Below are 22,967 nucleotides of genomic sequence, written 5' to 3'. Positions count from 1 at the left end.
CACTTTTGATGATCCACCCTATTAGGAGCAATAAGAACTACTAGGTCCACCTTGTGAAAGGATTTACAAAATATGTAATGAAGTATGTACTAGAGATTTTTCAAAGACTGTTAAGTCTACCCCATTAAAGGATTTAACTAATGCACTTGATAGGATGAACCAGTGGTTGATCTTTGATCTACAACTCTAATTTTCTAGTTGAGATTCCTTTGAAATGTAAAATCACTTTGCTTTGATAGATAAATATTTTTTTTCCCTTGTACTACTTGTAGCCTTCTCAAATTGCACTTCTTCTCTTCATGTTCACTTCATACTTACTTATTTGGATATGATACAATTCATTACATATATACCAATCTAAATTACAATTCATCAAATTCAACTACAACATAGGTTTCCATCAAGGTCACAAAGTCAACCCAACTGCTAACACTTAGGTTCAGAAGAAAAACTTGGTGATATTTAGATACTCAAAAACCATTTTAAACACTCGACATTGTCATGCACTAGGTATATGTAGAATCTCAGTTCATACTACTCACTTCCAAGTAGCTTGAACTTAGTTAGCACTTGTGTGACTCAGTGAACACTGTAAAACTTGGTATATAAATTGAATCACTTAGTTGACACTCCTTGGCTTGGTCAACATTAGATTCTCATCACTAATATTGCAAACTTGGTAGATATTGGAGAGCATGGTTGACACTAGGCAACTTGGTTAATAGTATGAAGCTCAGTTGGCACTGTCACTGAACAACTTGGTAGATATTTCTCATCATGAATTTTATAAATATTTTGGAACTTAGTAGCAACTATAAAACTCAAAAACAACTATATTACTTGGTAGTAACTAGATCAATTGGTTAACATAGTGAATTGAAAGATACGCTTAGTAGCAAGTTAACCAATTGACTAAGTGTCAGTCACTAATAAATAAACTTTGACCTTAATGTCAATAGACTTTAGATATAATCTACTCAAATAAATGATCAAGTAAATTTTTTTCTAGATGATATGTGTTGGATTTGGATGCCTCAATTGTGTATGGATCATTAATTACCAAATACACCAATTAATACATTCTCTCTACATTAGTTCTTTTATATGCCATCATATCTATTATATTCCTTAGCATGCATAAAATATTTTCCTGAATTGAATACATGCAAGACTTCAAAGACAACATTCAAATCTATGATTTCTATCCTAGATATAGTTGCAATATAGTTATGCTAAAATGTACATAGTAAATGTTGTGTTTATTATGATATTTCTTGATGGCTTACAAGGGTTCTTAATGAGGAGGATTTCCTCTATAGTCATTGCATTCATTTAAACTTATGACAACTATTTTATCCTATTCCACACTTTTACATATTTTAAAATTGATTATTTTGATGAATTTATATGGAAGCTAACCCAATACACAAATGATAGAATTATTATGGTAGAGATATGTAGATAGATTCTTAAAGTGAGTAAAAGCTGTGTAGAGACACAAGGAAGGAATCACTTTTCCTAATTCACTAGAAGTTTAACATGCTCATCCTTGTCTAATTCTATAAAAATTATTAAGGAAACAAAGAAGCACATGATGCAAACATACATTGTTTTAAGAGGAAATTTTGATCTTAGCAATTTTGTAATCTTAGATAACTTGTAGTTAGGGTCTTCATACAATCATGTTACTATACTAGATGATTTTTTGGTGAACTATGTTGATGAATATTAGGTAAGAAGGTGATCTTGGTCCATAATAATTATAAGTCAAATTCTAAAATATCATTTCCAATTTAATACACATAGAATAAAAAATGATGATTTAGATATCTTGGACTCATGATATTATGTCATAGTCAAAGATACCCACTAGGCCCAATTAATTAGGAAGCCTTGGAGTTGTATGATTTGGACATAAAAACAACCTTTGTACTAAAATAAATCAAAGTTTTGTTGATAAATAAGAAATGGGGAGTGATGCAGGAACATCCTGGGTTTCCTTGCAATCTTGTATTTTTGTTCAATATGACAGTCTAACCGAGTTCCAACTATGTTGAATGAGGTCTCTAGTGTTACCCAAGTTATTTTTTGGTGTTAACCAAGCTTGCAGTGTCTCTTGAGTGACTTCAGTGTCAATCTAACTCTTCAGTGTTGACCGACTTCTGTAGTGTTACCTAAGTTGTTATGTACTAACCATGTGATCCTTCCTTCACTGAGTGAACTTGTTGTTGCTGATGCTTGGGTCCTTCTTTGACTGTACTATCTATGTTTTGGTTCTTAGTATACATATTAAGGTCAATTCTTCTATTAGTGACTTAACACTTAGTTGGTTTCATTACTATTGAGATCTTTAATTTCCACGGAGCTTATCATTTATCTTGCAATGTTAACCAAGTATTTTAGTTACAACTAAGCTAAGTAGTTAGAATGTCATTCATGCCAAGCTTTGTAGTGTCTACCAAGAATTTGAGACAGTTTACAGTATAGCCTAAGCATAGAAGAGTCTACTAATATATTGAATAGAAGTGATGAAGTTCTTAGTGTTAAATAAGATTTGTAGTGTTAACCAACTTCTACAATATCTACCAAGATCATAGTGTTAACGAATTGAATCCAATGTTGATTAAATCATGCAGTGTCAACTGAATGATTTTGCATCTGCTAAGCTTCTTGATGTTCACTAAGTCATATAGTGATGACCAAGTTCATGCTACTCAAAGTGATCAATATGTATTGACCTTCAACTTCAACTAAGTGCCAGAGTTTTTCATGTGTTGTTAGTGTTTGCCGATTGTCAGAACATCACCAAGTTTTTCTTCTAGACCTAAGTTACAACAATAGGCTAAATTTTTCAATTATGATTAATTTGGTATTGTATTCAACTATAAAAGGTAATTAATTAGATTGATATATGTAATACATTGTATCACATCCAAATAAGAAATTGAGTATGAGTATGTGAAGAAGTAAGAGAAGATGTGTTCAAATTGAAGAAGGGTATAACCAATATATGGTAAAGTAGAGACTTATTTATCATAGTCAGGTGATAATTGGAATTCAAGGAATCTCATTTAGAAAATCAAAGATGCAAATCAGAGATCAACCAATAATTCATTCTAATAGGTGCATCAGTCAAATCCTTTAACTGGGTGGACTAATAGTCTTTTGCTAAATCTCCTAACAGAATGCATACTTTACTGTATGTTTGTAAATCTTTTAACAAGATGGACCTAATAGTCCTTATCACTCTTAACATGGTAGATCACCATAGGTGGTCAATTGTAAGCCTTAATAGGACAACTTTATACTACAACACTAAAGCTTGTGGGTATCATCCCCACTCTAGTTTTACTTTCTAATTGTAAGGTTTCTGGGTCACCATATCTTGTGTCAAAGTGTTATGAATGTTTTATTGCTTTCATTATTTCATGCATGCAGTTAGATCAAACTAATATATGAAGGGTTAATTAGTGAAGTGAGATAAAGTTTTATTGGTTCCTAATTTACCTCTTCCCTCTCAATAACCTAGCCTACCTTATATTTCCAACAGTTGGTATTAGAAAAGTTGGTTCTCACATCAGAAGTTTAACAACTTGAGATAAGATCAAAGGTAATGAAGGTATACAGAATAGAAAAGGTTATTGAGAATGAAAATATGGACCTTGAATTAGCTATTGGTCAACTCAAGAAAGAAAAGGATCAACACTCTCAATCATTTCAAAGAAGGAAAGATCTTGCAGCACAAATGGATGACAATCTCTACATTGAAGAAATAATTGAACACTTATGCATTGAAAGAAATTCAGATGAAGCTAATGCAGCAATCAAATACCTACTTGAGAAGAATTTCAATCTTCTGTTGGATTATGTGAAGTCATGGAAGAAAAAGACAAAGCCAGCGAAGAGATAGAAGAAAAGGATAATTAAATTTGACAAATATCCCTTTAGAAAAAAAACTTGATTAATCAGCTTAATGATGCAAATCAAGATCTTATCAATTTGAGGACATAAAATGATAGACTAAAAAATGATCTCAACATGGAAATGTAAACCAATGAGAGAATGATGAAATCACAAGAAAGAATGAATCAGTTGAATGAGAAAACTCACTATAGAAATGGAGGCAAAGCTGTATTAGGATATACAGATGAAGGTGAAACATCTTAACACTTGAACTCATTATGATAAGATAGGTCATACATCAAATAAGTTTTGGAGCAATGGTAAAGAAAAATTCAATGGAAAATGTTACAATTGAAATAAGCATGGTCATAGAGAAAGTGAATGCATAAAGAAACCTAAGTTTGAAGGGAAGTGTCACAAGTGCAATAAATAAGGACACAAATCTTCAGAGTGTAAGACCAAGAAGTGGAACCTAGCAGAAAAAATTGTAAAAGCAATATGTGGTTGGAATTAAAATAAATGGTATAGATGTCTACTATGGCGAGTTTGAGAAAATTGGAGAAAATTGTGTAAAACATCATATAAGGAAAAGAGACAGTAGAAAGAGATGTTTTTTTTTGTATAGAAATTGGACATCTTGCCAAAAACTATGTAAAAACATGTAGAGTAGAAGATGAAAAGAAAGACAAAGTTGACAATATTAGAAAAAAAAAAGGTAGCAGTGGGTGCAAAATCTCCAGAGGATGCAAGTCAATGTCCTAAAGTTGTTGAGAACTAAGTCAATGAGTTGGGTGTCACAATCACCTCGACTTGGTTCCCTATGGAGATCATTGGAACTATGATTCAAAAGAAGTCATCTAACATTAGTTCCAACTAGAAAATAGAAAGATCCATATCAACATTCAAGATGCATGAGGATCATCGAGTGATCATAGAAGTTCAAGACCCTATTGAGAAAAGTTGGGTTGCATATCTTTTTTAGGATACAAATTTTGAGTTGGTAGTTCCTACTGAGTTAGTAGATCTTACCAAGTTGAAAGTGTCTTTCAAGCATTAAAGACAAAACCGAGTGGAGGACATCTTGTCACTGAGAGAATATGTGTATGAAGCATTAATGGAAATCATAAATACTAAAATTCCTTAAAAGAAAGAAATCAGATGTATTGTTTCACTATGAACTTTTAGAGCATAGAGAAAAAAGTGAATTCAAAGCCTCCAATTGATTTAAGTAATTGCTATTGAAGATTTCCCCTATGTTTGAAATCCTATTGAGTGATAGAATCTTCTATCAAAAAGGTTAAGAAAGGTTCTAAAATGTTGGTTGTGGAGTTGATTTCAAGGCTCTCACATGCAAATTGAGTCTAGCAATTGTGGAGGCACTTGACCCTGCTAGAGCAAAATCCCAAATTACACCTAAGTTACTTCTTGTCCGTGACATTTGATCATTTTATCACTATTCTATTCATGATCTTGGAACCCTAGAGATGAATGTGGCATACAAAAAACTATATGTGGATGGTATTTTAAAACTTGAGCACAAACATTTGGAGACAAAGGGTTTGACACATATCTTACATATGCCAAGGGATTTTCAAGTGAATTGGATCAGATTCATCTTGAGATGTGTTCATAACATGTAGTTATGGCTAGATCATCCTATTTTGATAACCAAGAAGATGATACATAAGATTATTGGATTGCCCATGTTGAATAAAGTGAAGACCACAAAAACCTTAGGTCGAGTTGAGTTGGCAAAGAGGACTCTTGCTACATGGTATGGAAGAGGCATGAAACTAAGTGGTGTAATTGACATGGAATTGAAGTATGGAATCCATCTAATAACTCACAAAATCTATAGCTCAAGCCAATTGAACAATGTGCCATGTGAAGTAGTCGACCTAGTGTACAAGGTGGTAAAGAACAACTTATCTTTTGACGTTACTGAGCTGCTACTAAATCAATTAAGCAAGAACATGGACAAAACCTAAGTATTAAAGAAAAATCCATGTAATTTTGGTTCTCTCTTGACATGTTTATTCTTCTCTATTCTAAATTTTTTCCCTTCTAAAGGATTTCTTGTATGGAAAAAAGATACTCCAAAATTGTACAAAATTAATGAATTTATAGTAGAGATGGGAGAAATGTTTGATAGTATTATGGATAATTACTTTGAGACATCCAAGGAGTATATGTAAAATAGATTTAGGATACTCAAGAAACTAGTAGAATATTATGAGTAGGATATTTCTGTTATGGTTGACTCTGATAGGGTTTATATTCAAGTAGTTAGGCCTAGAGTGGCATGGGTTAAGTCTCTGGAATATGAGGTTGACATTGATGACACTAAATATATCATTAAGGTTCTACTAAATGAACCTATGGATCTTAAGGCAACACATTTTGACACTTATGAAAAGGCTAAGGCCAGAATTGAGCTTGAGATCAAGTTACCCCAAGCAGTGAGTAAAGGAAGGAAAATGATTGAGAAAATAATGAAGAATACTAAGAAATCAAGCCCTCCTCTCATGCTTACTAAGGGAAAAGGAGATGATATAGTAGATGAATATGAAGAAGAGGATGTAAAGGAAGCATGACCTAAGGGAGAGGATCCTCCCAAGAAGAAAGGGAAGGTTATAATAATGAAACTTGCCAAATCTTCCCCTATCGTGTTTACATGATCTGCCAAATCTAAAAGGAAGTTCAAGTTGGGTGAAGAGGATAAAGACAAAAAAATTATCTTTTAGAGGTCTACCCCTATCCTTTAAGAAAGACTAAAGAGGATGGAACAAGGAACATGTATGACATGTTTCAAGTCTCTTAAGTATGAGACTAGGAACAAAGAGGAGAAAAATAAAATTGAGGATACCCTTGTGACAAAATTAGTTAAGCAGAATTATTCACCTAATGAGCTAATAAAGAAAGTTCCCAATTTACTTTTGAAAGCAATCAAAACTCAATGGGATAGTGCAATGAAAGTTTCTAAAGAAATAAATGAACAAACCTTGACACAAATTATGTCAAGTCTCAATAAGAAAGAGGTAAATGAAGCATATCTATGGTGAAGTTTACTACTACCACATGGAAAAATATCTATGGTTTGCACAAGCCTAGTGAATTTGTTGTGCATGTTGATGATAAAGATGGTGAAGAAGATGATGATGAAGAAGAAGTAGAAATCAAAGATTATGAGATAGACAATATTGATCTTGATGATGAGGAAGAAGAGAAAGAAGCCACTGGGGGAAGTCTTTTACAAATATAGAATATTGAGGAAACATATGCAAAAAATATTGCAATAGAAGTTATGATTTTCTTTCCTCACTCTCTAAGAAAAGCCTAAGTGAAATCAAGCTCAGAGAAGGCTTGTACCGAGTTGGTTGAGGTCAAATCTATGACACCAAGAACACAATCAATCTTTGAAATTTCTCTATTGAATGTTTTAATAACTGAAGTGCATAGCACTTCATTTGCCAAGTAGTAAGTCTTCCCAACATCAAGCTTGATCGAGTAACAACATGGTTTTCCTATTGTTAATGTTATTTCTACTATTAGTACATTTGGTATTATTCCTACATTTTCAACTATTGTTTCCACCATGGCTATTGAAATCATAGATGAGACCCATTTTGATTAAGGGTAAAGAAGAGGAAGAAATTAATCTAAATGAGGATTGTTTTATTCCAAATTGGGATACCTCTAACCTCACTCTACAAGAGATAGATACCATTGGAGAACTTTGGAAGAAAAGGGCTAAGAAAAAGAATCTTAGAGAAGAGAGGAAAAAGATTAATCAAGTCCTTGAGGACATAAAGAGAATTTTTTTTATGCATTGAATATTGTGGTTGATGGAAAACAACCTATTTTGGATCAGTTAGCTGAAATTTTCCATGAGTACAATGAAGAATTGAATGGATAAAAAAAATTGTTGCAGAGAGCTAAGAGAAAATTTGAAAATAAAGTTTTGGAGTAGGTAGCATTGAAGATTTCTATTTATCAATTAGAGATGTCTAATATTCTTACTACACTAGAAACATCTGTCAATAATGTTGTTTCATTATTTCTCAAGTTGAGTGACACATCTATATTTACAAAGGAAATAAAGGATAAATTATCCAAGATAGATGGGGATATGAATACAAGTTCACATCAATTGTCACTTGATCCTAGTTCTAGTTCTCCACACTTTACAAAGATCAAATATCTGACAAATCTCCAAGCAAAATTGTTGAGGGAAGAAGCCAGAATTTGGGCCACACTTCCAAAAATTTAGGGCATGATTCTTCCAAACATGGATGCACTGCAAAATAACAATGCACATGCAAAGATGCTCATCCATGAAAAAAACTTCTCCATAGCTGACCACATGATGGAACTATCAACAAAGGTACATGTATCCTTGCATGCATGTAAGGTATTGCAAGAGAATTGGGACAAGATTATGTCAATCATTTTGAAGGTACACACTAATTTCTTGTCACATTTTGGTATTAACTTATATATGATACACCTTTGGCATTTATGTCAAAAAGGGGGAGAAGAATATTATCTATACAGAGTATGGGAGAAGATATGCTTATTAATAATAAGAAGGAGAATATTATTGATAAAGGGAAAGAAAAATATTATTTTTTAGAAAATATTATCAGAGATATATTTATGGGGGAGTAGTAATATATAGATATATGTACATCTAAGTAGTAAATATGTTTACAAAAGAAATTTTGAAAAAAAGAGAGTAATTTATCGAGCTACAATAGGAGTAAGTCAAAACTGAGTTGAAGACACAAAATGTTGATAAAGGAAGTTTTTGATTTGTAATTTTGAGAATTTAGATTTTTGGTATGATAAGTATTTTTGTCACTAATGCCAAAGGGGAAGATTCTTGACATTAAGGTCAATTTGTCTATTAGTGACTTAATACTTAGTTAGTTGGTTTCATTGCTACCGAGCCCTATAGTTGCTACCAAGATTATCATTAATCTAGCAATGTTAACCAAGTGTTTCAATTGAAAACAAGCTAAGTAGTCAGAATCATGTAGTTCATGCCAAGCTTCACAGTGTCTACCAACCATCTAAGACAATTTACAATAGTATAGCAGAGTCTACTAAGATATCCAATAGAAGTGATGAAGTTCTTAGTGTTAATAGAGCTCTATAGAGTTAACCAAGTTCTACAGTGTCTGTCGAGCTCACAATGTTAACAAAGTGAATCTAGTGTTGATCGAGTCATGCATTGTCAATTGAGTGATTCTATATCTACTAAGCTTCTTAGTGTTTACTGAGTTATACAATACTAACTGAGTTCATGCTACTCAAAGTGATTAGTATGGATAGAGCTTCAACATTAATCAATTGCTAGTATTTTTCAAGAATTGATAGTATTTTTTGAGCGTCAAAACATCACCAATTTTTCCTTCTAAACTCAAGTTACAAAAATGGGACAACTTTGTGAATTATAATGAATTTGGTATTGTAGCTAAATCTAGAAGGTGATTAATTATATTGATATATGTAATATATTTTATCATATCCAAATAAAAAATTGAGTATAAGTATGTGAAAAAGTAAGAGTAGATGTGTGTGAATTGAGGAAAGCTACATGTAATATATGGTAAAGAAGAGACTTATCTATCACACTTAGGTGATCATTGCAATTCAAGGAATCTCATTTAACAAATTAAAGTAGTATATTAGAGATTAGCCACCGATTCATTATAATAGGTGCATGAGTTAAATCCTTTAAATGGGTCAACTTAATAGTCTTTTTCTAAATCTCCTAACAAAGTGCATACTTCATTGTATGTTTGTAAATCCTTTAACAATGTCAACCTAATAGTCCTTATTACTCCTAAGAGGGAAGATCACCAGAAGTGGCCAAATGTAAGTTAATAGGCCAACTTTATACTATAGTACTAAAGCTTGTGGGTATCATTCCCACCCTAGTTTTACTTTCTAATTGGAAGGTTTTTGGGTCATGCATGCAATTAGATCAGAATAATATATGAAGGATTAATTGGTGAAGTGAGTTAAAGTTTTATTAAAAATTGATTCACCCCTCCCCTCTTAGTAACCTAGCCTACCTTATATTTCCGACACTTAGTTGGATCCAACTCTTGTATTTAATTTAGATTTTGAATTTAATGATAGGATCTTGTCTAGGAATGAGTGTTGACCATTTTTTAGGCTGACCTTTCTATTTTGTAATGTTCTAGAATCTTTTGTAATTAGTTGTAGCAAGTATAAGTAGAGGTATTTGGTGTAGTATAGATAAGGGCCTCAAGGAATCATAGTAGATGTTTCTAGAATTGCAAATTTGAAGTTGGATTGTAGATCTTGAAGTCATATTTTTTATTTGGCCATACCCAAAAGGTTTTACAGTTGGGCATGCATGCTAAAAATTTGATGAATCAATAAAAGTGCTTATTTTCTTTCTCCTTGGTGTTGTTCTCTATGTTTTTTCTTTTGCTATATTTACTCAGCAAGGTGGTTTAGATAGTTGGGTGTGCCTTTGGCCCTAGCTATTTAATTTCCTCTTTACATCAAGTGGTATCAAAGGTCAAGGTTTTTCCTTGTGAAGATTGGATCATGTAGAACCCTAAGTTGAATTTGATTGTAGGGTGGCTGATTTGAGGATTTGACTTATAGCTTGTAGAGGTTTATGAGCTTTCAAGAAATTTATTGTAAAGATGGTTGGAGTTAGAGGAAATGTTGACAATGCATATTGGATACATTGAGATAACCCAAAGGAGAGGAGCACATATTCACTATATGAATGATGATGAAGCTATAAGACCAAACCCTAATAAAAAAATTGAATTTTTGATATGGAGAAGTTCTTTGAGTTTGATAACACTCCTGATAATAGGAAGGTGAAAATTGGTGTTACTAGGTTGAAAGTTCATGCCCCACTATGGTGGGAGCATTTGCAAACTGATGGAAAAAGGAGATGAAAGGAGAATATCAAGGCTTGGCTAAAAATGGTGAATAAGGTAAAAAAGAATTTCTTTCTTGCTGATTACCTAGTTAGCTTGTTGAGGAAGATGAAAAATTTGAGACAAAGGAACATGACTATGAAAGAGTATACTGAGAAATTCTATAGATTGGACATCAGATCTAGAAATGTGGATGATGATGTTGATAGAGTTGCATGGTATTTAAATGAATTTAGATCTAGAAACCAAGATGAAATAACTTTTGTGAAATTGGAAAGTGTGAAAGAAGCATACAAATACACCTTGAAAGCAGAGGAGATCTTGATAAAGAAGCATGAACAAAGACAAAGAGGTAGAGGTGGTAGATTTTGGAGAGGTAGAGGTAGATCTTATTAAGAAGGTGGTAGTTCTGACAATTCTATTCAAGATAAGGGAAATTTTTAATGGAAAAGTGATGACAAAGAAAAAAATGAATGGAAAGTGGTAACTCTTACTGAGGAGGTAGTAGTTCTTACCAAGGAAGAGGTAATTCATATTCTAGAAGTGGCTTTCATGCAATTATTTTGGATGTGGTAAAGATGGGCATAGATCTTTTAAGTGTAGATCCTCTAGTGAAAATGAGCAAGGTAACAAAAATGTTATGATTCAAGGATACATTGAGGGATCACCAAGTGGACCTAAGGTTGGACAATATTTTATGGTGAGAAGAACCTTGTGTAATAAGGGAATTGAAGAGGAACCTATTCTTAGGATAAGTTTTTTCAAAACTAGATGTAAGATGGTTGAAAAATGTGGCAAAGTGATCATTGACAATGGAAGTTCAAGAAATTTGGCATCAAAAGAGTTGGTTACAAAGTTGTAGTTGTAGAGGGTGAAGCATCTTAAACCCTATCATGTTTCATGGATCAAGGATGAGCATAAGATATTGGTAAGTAAATAATGTGTCGTGAAGTTCAAGATTGGACTTTATTGATATGAGATTGTTTTGAAGTGAAGAACTTGTAATGGAATAATAATTGTTTTGTTACTAATGTCAAAACTTCTACTTGCTAGTCAGAATAATTCTTAGTTGATGTGAGTACTATCATTTGTTTGATTGATGAAGATGATTTAATCAAATAAGATAACAAGAGTATCTAGAGGAAAGGTTGAGTTATGATATGAAAAAAGAGTATGAAGATCAGTTAAGACAATGATGATATAGTGCATTATTTATCTACTTAAGGTTGCAAAAGTTGGATACACTAATTAAGTCTAGAAGAATAAGTAAGAAAAATTGAGTCTACCAAGCTTGATCGAGTGCACAGTAGGTTTCGAGAAAAGTTAGTGAAAGCTAAGTAGAAAATTAGTTGGAGCCAAGAAAAGTGAAGATTCAGTGTATGCTGATTGAATATAGTGTAAGACAAGTAAAGTTTAATTGATACTGAGCATCAATAAACTCTAGTGGTCACCTAGTAAACTACTAGAAGATGAGTGGAAGAATAGTATGAAAGTCAAGTGATAATATATGTATGTCAAGTGCCAATATTCATGTTAAATCGTATATTTGATGAATCTGAGTCAACTATTTTGTTTTCTTGAATTGTATGAAGCATGCGAAAGATATCTATGATAAGTTGGTGGCACAGAATTCAAGGTAAACCATTTTTTGGTGAATTCAAAGAAAATTGAGGTAGAAGTTTCTAGAGGAACCAAATAGAAAAGTGGATAGATCCATTGTATCCTACCTAACCCTAAAATGGATGGTTGTAGTTAAATGGCAAAAGATCTTAAAGCTCTATTTATAGAGAGAATTAGTTAGAAGCAAAGGTTGTGATGTGCAAGAACCTAAGGAAGATAAGGAGTCTAGGGTATTGCTTCATTCAATGGCCAAATAAAAGAGACTACAAATGACATGCAAAGTAAGAAAGATTAAGAGTATGAATTCTTGAAGGGTGAACAAGCTATCAAAGCTGAAGAGTGTGAAAGCCAAGTGGAATGGAGAACTAAAATAGATATCTATGATTTGTAATTGAGTTGTAATTTGTTATCAGATCAAGCCTTACTATTACTTTCTAGTCATTGTATTAGTCTAGGGTAAATCCTTTGGATTAAGGTTGACCTAATAGTTATTTGTAAATCTTTTAATCAGGTGACATTCCAAGTGAGTGATCTAAAGTCTTCTAACAAGGCTCACTCCTATTAGGGTGATTGAAATCCTTTAACTAGGTCACATTTAATAGTGTGCATTGTAACCTTTAATAGGGTTGGCCTTTCATAGGGCATCACTTTAGAAAAGTGAGAATTAGTATCATGTTATTGGTTGTTTTTCTAAAAAAAAAATTCTACATAAATTCCTTGTGTCAAATGTGTTATTGAATCTATTATGTTTCATGTTTACATTTCTGCAAAGATGTTTTGACCTAGAATAGTAATTTACAAAGTTTAAGTATTGTATGATCTAATAGATGCATGCATAATAAGGTTTTATGGATATGGGTCTACTAAGAACCAAAAAGTTTTATTTGTACATCTAGACATTGGATAACTGATTCATTCACCCAACCCCCCTTAGTTATTCTAAATAATTACAACAATTGGTATCAGAGCCATCTGCTTAAGGGGACTAGTTTGAAGGTACTAGCAGAAAAAGATCAAGATGTTAGAAAGAGAGGTACCCAAGCTTAACAAGGACAACTTCCCTGCATGGAAAATTTTGATGAAGCTACCTCTAGGAGGTCTTGGAGACCATGCAAAATCTACCATCATCACCGAGCATGTTGATCTTGTTGGAGCCTACTTGTTGATGATCCAAAAAAGAAGAAAGAACATAATCAGGTAATGTTGGAGATTGCCTCTACCTTTAGTTATTCTAAGTTTTATAACATCACGATTTGTGATTTTGAAAAGAAGATGTGGGCTACTCTGTGCACTATTTATGGAGGAGACACAAATATTTTAAGAGACAAATCTAAAATTCTTAGAGGTAAGTTCAATGATACGAGGATGAAAGAAGGTGAGAACATTGCTCAATATTACTCTAGAATAAAAGATGTTGTTAATGCTATAAGAGAAGCTAATGGTATTATTGATGATGATTCTATATTAAGTAAAGTATTGAAAATTTTTGCCCATCTATGTTATTATAGTCTTTTCCATACAAGAACTAAGATGTATACTAGGTTCAAATTTTACTCTAGAAGGTTTGGTAGGTAGGCTCACTACCTTTGAACTCTCTAATTTTGATAATTTAAAATCTAACAATGTTGAATATGTTTTGAAAGCTAAGCTATCATTAAAGGAGCCTAATATGAAGAATAAAAAGGTCAAATATGTTTCTAGTGACACTGATATAGATGAAGACGATGTAGAAGAACTTGAAGCAATTCTAGCAAGGAGATTTCACAAAGGCAAAGGAAAATTCAAAAGGTAAGTTACCTGTCATATGTTTTAACTGTAATGAGGTTGGTCATATTTATGCTAGATTTCCAAAGAAGAAGAATAATAGAAGTGGAGACAAATACAAAAAGTAAAAGAGATGAGGACAGCAATGATTAAAAAGAAAAAGGCAAGAATTTTTGCTACATTGTAGAAGAGGAAACAAAAGATGGATCTGATGATCATGATGATGAAGTCATGTATGTCGTAATAAAGGATTAATATGATGAGGATGAGGCAATTGTATTGGTATCTTATGTAAACAAGAGTGATAGATGCATCATTGGTAGTGGGTGTTGACATCACATGATTGGAGATAAAAGTAAGTTTATTACCTTGAATTATTATGATGGAAATAGTCTAAGGTTTGGTAATGATGCACCATGCTTGATAAAAGGAAAAGGATCTATCAAAATCACATAAAATATTTTGTGTGAAAATACTTATTATTTTGAAGGACTTAACTATTATTTGTTGAGTGCATCATAACTGAATAGTTCAAGTTGCAAGGTCAAGTTTGAGAACAAGATAGCCAAGATATATGAAACTGATAGGAAGCTAATTGGAAGAGGTGACTAAATTAGAGGTAATCTATTTTATCTTGATATGAATGATGATGTTTATCTTGTCGTAGAATTTGATGATGTGTGGTTATGGAACAAGAGGTTATGTCATGTTAATTTTGATAACTTGGTTAGTATTAGTAACATGAGGAGAGTCAAAGGTTTTCCCAAATTGAAGAAAGTTGACAATATAATTTGCAAATAATGTTAGTTAGGCAAGATGACAAAATCTAGTTTTAAGAGTAAGAATCACAACTCAAAAGAAATTCTTGAGATTGTTCATACTCATTTGTGTGGACCAATCAATGTGCAAAGCTATTATGGTGACAAGTAAATTATCCTATTTGTTGATGATTATTCTAGGATGATGAAAATTATGTTTTTAAAACAAAAATCTGATACTTTTCAAATGTTTAAGTGGCACATAGAAAGAGTTGAAAAGGAGATAGATAAAAGTATGAAATGTTTGAGATCTAACAGAGGTGAAGAATTTAAATCAAATGAGTTTGAGATGTTTTGTAATGATAAAGGAATAAAAAGACATACATCTACACCTAGGACCCCTCCACAAAATGGAATTGCTGAAAGTAGGAATATATCTAAAATTTACTATGCTAGGAAACTCATGATGGAGAATAATGTTGCTTTAAAATACTTGAGAGAGGCTATAAGTACAACTATTTATACATTGAACCTTGTGCATGTCAAGAAAGGTACTCATTCAACATCTTTTAAATTATGGTATGGATACTCACCCAATGTAAAATATTTTAAGGTATTTGGAAGCAAGTGCTACATTCTTAAAGATTTTAGTAATGGTAAATTAGATGCTAAAAGTGAAGGAGGTATATTCCTTGGCTATTCTACAAGAAGTAAATCTTGTAAGTGTTTAAATACTAACACTAATAAAGTTGTGGAAAGTGCAAATGTGAAGTTTGATGAATATACATAGGTACATGAGGCTAAACCTATGAAGGAACCAAAGGAGTGTAAATATTTTGTATAATTTTATGAAGGTATGCCTATTGATGAAGATTCTATAAAGAAAGTTGCAAATCAACAACAAGTTTTAGCGATTGTCGAGTCACATATAATGAATGTTTAGTTGCATTCAGGAACTCAGATGTAGTCAGTTGTTGAGTTGTAGACAGAAGCTAAGACTCATTCTAATTCTAAGATTAGTGTACATGAAAGAGATATTGAATTACCTAATAGAGAAGTACATAGTGATTCAAAAGTTGACAAACCTAATGAGGAAAGTAGAGAACAACCAAGATTGTAAAAGTATCTCAATAGACACCACCTTGTTGAAAAAATTATTGGACATAAAGATGCTAGACCAATGAAAAATAATAATTTGAAAAGTGATACAATTTTTTTGAGAATTCATGAGCCTAAGATAGTGAAAGATGCCTTAGAAAATGAGGATTGGAGCAAAGCCATGAAAAAAGAGATTGATCAAGTTGAGAAGCGAGGTATTTTTTAGTGGCTAATATTTGCAAATTGGCTAATTTTAGAATTTTTTGGCTAGTAATTTGGCTAATAATTTAAGATTTGATATTACCTAAATCGCCAAAGTTTTAGAAAATTTAGTTCTAGAATATTTAAAATTGCTCAATAATTTATTTTATTGAAAAATTTAAACTCGAGTATTCACCAGAACATTCATTACATGATTAGATTTGAACCGCCTAAATATAATATATTATTAGAGAAATTAAATTGAACTAACCAATAATTATGATAATTATTAGTTACTTTAGTGATATATAACCAATATTTAGTTTTCACTATTGATTTAAAGTATATGTAATGATCCTCATAATATTCCATGAGGTAAAAAATGTTCAATTTGATTTGCAATATTCCATGGTGATTAATGAACTTCCTATTATTATTGAGATTCATCAATATTTTATACAAAACAATTATGATTCAAAAATAATTACTAATATTAATCATATTTTGAATAAAAAATTGAGAGATTCGCTAATAGAAATAATTTTATTTTTTAAAAATAATGAAAGATTTGCCAATATTTAATATCTTTTTTTGGAGGTGGCTTTCTTAAAGTTTACCCTATTGAGAAGAACAAGACATGGACTCTAGTTCTTAGACCAGAGGATAAGAATGTGATATGAACCAAGTGGGTGTATAAAGACAAGTTAGATGAAAATGGTGAAGTCACAAGAAATAAGGCAAGATTAGTTTGCAAGGGGTATGCACAAGAAGAAGGAATAGACTATGGAGAAAATTTTTCCCCTGTTGCAAGATTAAAAGGAGTAAGAACTCTACTTTCTTACTATGCATACAAAGGTTTCAAAATTTATCAGATGGATGTAAAGTCAACATTTCTAAATGACATATTAGAAAAAGAGGTCTATATAGAATAGCCAGAAGGATTTGTTGATGCTAACAAAAATAACATGGTATGTAGACTACACAAAGCTTTATAGGGTTTAAAGCAAGCCCTAAGAGCATAGTTTGAAAGGCTTCACAACTATCTTGTGAAGATTGGATTTGAGAATATTGATGATAATAAAAATCTATACTTGAAGACATAAGGAGGTAAAGGTATTTTACTAGCTGAAATTTTTGTTGATGATATCAAATTTAGAGATCAAGATGGATTATGTAAGGCATTTTCAAATGAAATGAAGAAAGAATTAGAGATGTCTATGTTTGGAGAGATCAAGTAACATTGATGAAAAAAAGAGCACAAGTGGAGGATAATTTTTCTTAGGAAAGAGATTAGTCACCTAGACCAGAAAGAAACAAAATTGCACATCTCAATCTATCGCTGAAGTTGAATATGGGCTGCTACAATAAATTATACAAACATTGTATGGATCAAACAACTACTCAAAGGTATGAAGGAAGAAATAATTGAACTCAATACTTTATTGTGATAATAGAAGTGCTATAAATATATCAAAGAACCTTATGATGCACACAAAGATAAAGTACATTGCAATCAAGTATAATTACTTGAGAGACATAGTTCAAGTCAAAGAAGTGAGAATGAAATATGCAAATAGAAAAGAGAAAATAGCTGATATCTTCAGAAAATCTTTACCTAATGATGCTCATGATTATCTAAGAGGTAAACTAGGTTCGATATGCCTATCCAAAGCTACTTAAGGATCATGCATAGTGTTTTGCATCGACCAAGATAAATGTTGTATCTTACAACTTGATGCAATAGATATTACTTTAGGAGTTGCCTAAAGTAATGATGGAGGTGAATTAGCTAATATAGAGTCACAAGTTAGGTGATAGAGGGAGAAACTAAAATTGTAAACATCTTCATATAGAGATGATAAGTCTTTGACATTGTTGTCAAAGAGGGAGAAATAAGGAATACCAAATATAGGGAGAAATGACTAAAAGAAATGAAATGTGTCTATCTGGTAAGAGGGAGACAGTATTGAGGAAGATATAAGGATAGAGAATATATATCAAAAAGAGGGAGTGATCAGAGAAATTCAAAAGGAGAAACCCTACAAGATGATAGATGAAGGGAGTCATAAGAAAGAGTTGATTATTTGTTGATCCTAATATAATTTTGTAGCCAAAGTGGGAGATTGTTGATATGAGATTATTTTGAAGTGAAGAACCTATAATGGAATGATAACTATTTTGTCACTTATGTCAAACCTACTACTTTTTAATAAGAAAACTTCTTATTTGATGTGAGTACTATCATTTGTTTGATTGATGAACACAATTTGATCAAATTAGATAACAAAAACACCTAGAGGAAATGTTGAGTTATGGTATGAAAAAGGAGTATGAAGATCAATTAAGACAATGATGATATAGTGTATTATTTATTTACTTAAGGTTGCAAAGGTTGGATACATTGATTAAGTCTAGAAGAATAAGTAAGAAGAATTGAGTCTGCCAAGATTGACCAAGTGCAGAGTAGGTGCTGAGAAAAGTTAGTGCAAGCAAAGAAAAAAATCAGTTAGAGCCAAGCAAAGTGAAGATTGAGGGTATTTCGAGTGAATATAGTGTAAGCTAAGTAAATTTTAGATGATGTTGAGAATTAGTAAAATTTAGTGTTCATCAAGTAAACTAGTGGATGGCAAGTGAAATCTAACAATATGGAAACTGAGTGACAATATATTGATGCTTAGTGTTAGTATTCATGTTAAATTGTAGATTTGACGAGTCTAAGCCAACTATTTTGTTTTCTTAAATTGTGTGAAGTGTGTGGAAGATAACTATGTTGATTTGGTGGAATACAATTCAAGGTAAACCATTTTGTGTTCAATTCAAATAAGATTGAGGTAGGAGTTTCTAATGGAACCAAATGGAAAAGTGGGTAGAGTCATTGTATCCTACCTAATCCTACCTAACCCTAAAATGGATGATTTCAATTAAATGACAAAAGATCTTAAATCTATATTTATAGAGAGAACTAGTTAGAATCAAAGGTTACCATGTGAAAGAAGCTAAGGAAGACAATGTGTATTGCTTCATTCAATGGCCAAAAAGAAGAGACTGCAAATAGAGTGTAAAGAAAGAAGGCTTAAGAGTATGCATGCTTGAAGTGTGAAAAAACTATCAGAGCTGAAGTGTGTAAAAACCAAGAAGAATAGAGGATTGAAATAGAGATCTATAATGTACAAGTGAGTTGTAATTTTTTATCAGATCAAGCCTTACTATTATTTTCTAATTATTGTATTAGTCTAGGGTAAATCCTTTGGATTAATGTTGACCTAACAATCATTTGTAAATCCTTTAACTGGGTGACATTCCAAGTGAATGATCTAAAGTCCTCTAACAAGGTCACTCCTAATAGGTTGATTGAAATCCTCTAATCAAATCATATTTAATAGTGTGTATTGTAACCTTTAACATAGTTGGCCTTTCATAGGGCATCACCTTAGAAGCATGAGAATTAGTAGCATGTTACTAGTGGTTTTTTCCAAATTGGGTTTCCACACAAAATCCTTGTGTCAAAAGTGTTATTGAATATACTATGTCTCATGTTTACATTTCTTCAAAGTTATTTTGGCCCAGGATAGTAACATACAAAGTTTAAGTGTTATATGATCTAATGGATGCATGCATACTAAGATTTTATGGATATGGGTCTACTAAGAATTGAAAAGTTTTATTTGTACATCTGGACCTTGGATAACTAATTCACCAACCCCCAAGTTATTCTAAAGAACTCCAACAGACATTACCTTGATGAAGTTCTATGTGATATTATGCCTATGGATTTTTGTCATATTTTTTTGGGTAGATGAGGTTAATTGTTAATTGTACCACTATGAGAATTTGCATTATACCACTATGAAAATTTTAATTGTTAAAATATTGTTGCCTTTGATTGAAAGTCTAGATGAGGTTAATTGTACCACTATGAGAATTTGCATTGTTAATGGGAAGCAATTTGACAAGGGAGTGAAGAAGAATGAAGTCTATTTTTCCATAATTCCTAGGATACCAAGTTATGCTAGTCATAATTGAGTGATAGATAGTGGAAACTAAGTGGTAACCCAAGGAAAAATAGTGGAAACTAGTGACAACAAAAGTTGGTAGTATTGACTAAGTATCAGAAGTAATTGGGAATTTGCTAAATGAATATGAAGATATTGATTTAGATGATATAACTAATAGTTTACCACTAGTAAGGAGTATAAGTCATTGTATGGACTTGATTCTTGGAGGTAGTTTTCTGAATAAAGTACCATATAGATTACCACTTATAGAGTATGAAGAACTTAACATACAAGTGCATGAGTTACTATAGAAAGGTTTGATCAAAGAAATTTTGAGTCCATGTGTTGTAACTACTATATTAGCACTTACGAAGAATGGAGAATAGAGGACATGCACTAATTCTAGAGCTATCACCAAAATGTCAATAAAATATAGGTTTCCTATGTCTAGGATGGATGAAATAATGTATTATTTGAATAAAACAAAGTATTTTACCAAGATATATGTGAAGAGTGATTATCATCAAATCAAAATCAAAGAAGGTGATGAATGGAAGATTTATTTCAAGAAAAAAGTTCATTTTTACGAATGGTTGGTAATGACTTTTGGTTTGACTAATGCATATAGTATTTTCATGAGGTTGATGAATGAAAATTTAAAGAGATTCTTAAGTAAGTTTGTGATTTTTTATTTGGATGATATTCAAATATTTAGTAAGACTAAAGAAGAACATCTGGAGCATGTTAAACAAGTATTATAGAGATTGAAAGAGCATAAGTTGACAATTAAATTGAAAAAGTGTTCTTTTATGCAAGAGGAGATTGTGTGTTTGGGATTTGTGATTTTAGTTGATGGTTTGAGAATGGATCCTAAGAAGGTTAAAGTAATTTTGTAATGGCCTACACTTGAGAATGTAGGTTAGGTAAAATTATTTCATGGTTTTGCTAGCTTCTACAAAATGTTTATAAGGAAGTTATGTTTGTAATGGTATAACTAAGACAGTGAGAGGAGATAAAAATGATTTTAAGCGGATGCATGGAGCTATTAGTTTATGGTGACTGATCAAGAAAGTATTGTACATGTTATAACTAATTTTAACCCTAAAGTGACAAAAATACTTGTATAAAAGGGCTTAGGGTTGAGTTTTTTTTCATAAGGTGTGATGCAAAAATTGCTTCTTGCAATGGTATTGTGATGTAAGGGATTACATATTGTAATCAAGTTGTAATTACTAGATTGTAATAGTATTGGACTTGTTCTTTGGTGGACGTAGCCCAAGAATTGGGTGAACCATGTTAAATCTTTGTGTTTTGTGTTCTCTTTTGTGTGATTTATTATTTTCTAATATTGTTTATATTTGTATGTAATTTTTATTTCTATCCATGGTTTATTCTAACAAGTGGTATTAGAGTGAGGTTGTTTTTTAGTTATCCTCTATAGGAAAGTCTCATGGTTGAGTGGGAGTCTCATGGTTGAGTGGGAGTCTCATAGTTGAGTGGGAGCAATGGAAGATGAGGGCAAGATAAAGGTGGAGAAGTTTAATGGGTATAATTTTCAGTTATGGAAGATGCAAATGGAGGACTATATTTATTGGAAGGATTTATGGAAGCCATTGGAAGGAAAAATAAAGAAATAGAGAACTATGACAGATGAGGACTGAGAGATTTTAGATAGAAAGGCACTTGGAAGAATTTGATTATGCTAGGCACCATTAGTGGCATTTAACATGACAAAAGAAAAGATTATGAGAGAGTTGATGCAAACCCTAGTGAAACTGTATGAAAAGCCCTCCACTTCAAACTAGGTATTTCTCATAAAGAATTTATTTAATATGAAGATGACAGAAGGTGGATCTATTGTAAATCATTTAAATTAGTTTAATACTATTACTTGTCACTTATGGCTTGGTAATGGATGTAAGTAATTCTATTTCTAGATCTAATACCCTAAAATTTGATGATGTGATTGGTGTTATTCTAAGTGAGGTAACCTATAGGAAAACCTTAGGTGGATCTACATCAAGAAGTTCTTTGAATGCTAAAAGAAGAGGTAGAATGACTGGGAGAGGAAATAATTCTAGAAATCATTGGAAATGAAGAGAAAAGTCAAAGAGGAAGAGGTCTTAATCGAGAGGACCAAGACATTGTTGGTACTATGGTAAACTAGGGCATAAGAATAAATATTGTTGGACTCAAAAGAATAATGAAGGAGATAAACCAAAAGGGAACAAGGAGGCAAATGTGGTAAGTAAAAAATTCGAAGAGGATGCTTTTCTTATTTCTTTCGAAGTTATTAATGATTCATGGGTTTTAGATTCTGACACTTCATTTCATGCTATACCTCATAGAGATTATTTTATTGATTATTGCAAAGGGGATTTTGAGCTTTTTTATTTGGGGTATAATGAACCCTGTTAGATTGTTGGAATGGGAAAAGTTAAGATTAAGTTATAGAATGGGAATCATTGGCTACTACATGAAGTAAGACATATTCCAAAGTTAAGTAGGAATTTAATTTCAGTAGGGAAACTCAGTGATGAGGGTTGTGTAGTTACTTTTAATGATAAAAATTGGAAGGTTTCAAAAGGTTCCCTTGTAGTAGAAAAAGGTGTGAAAGTAGGCACCTTATATCTTTGTATAGGTCATACTATTCCTTATACTTTGATGTAGATCCAGATATAGTGCTATGGCACAAC

At 32.0% G+C, this 22,967-nt stretch overlaps 1 pseudogene; it reads left to right on the top strand.

Annotated features, from left to right (window-relative positions):
* The first annotated feature begins 14,124 nt into the window (after positions 1–14,124).
* LOC149532172 (DNA-directed RNA polymerase II subunit RPB1 pseudogene) overlaps positions 14,125–22,967 on the top strand; it is a 131,461-nt pseudogene continuing 122,618 nt past the window's right edge.

Source organism: Cupressus sempervirens, chromosome 11 (genome assembly GCF_028749045.1).
Source record: "Cupressus sempervirens isolate cs-2001-9-10 chromosome 11, ASM2874904v1, whole genome shotgun sequence".
Lineage (NCBI taxonomy): Eukaryota > Viridiplantae > Streptophyta > Pinopsida > Cupressales > Cupressaceae > Cupressus > Cupressus sempervirens.
Note: the sequence above shows the minus strand (reverse complement) of the source record. Positions and strands in the feature narration are given on the sequence as shown.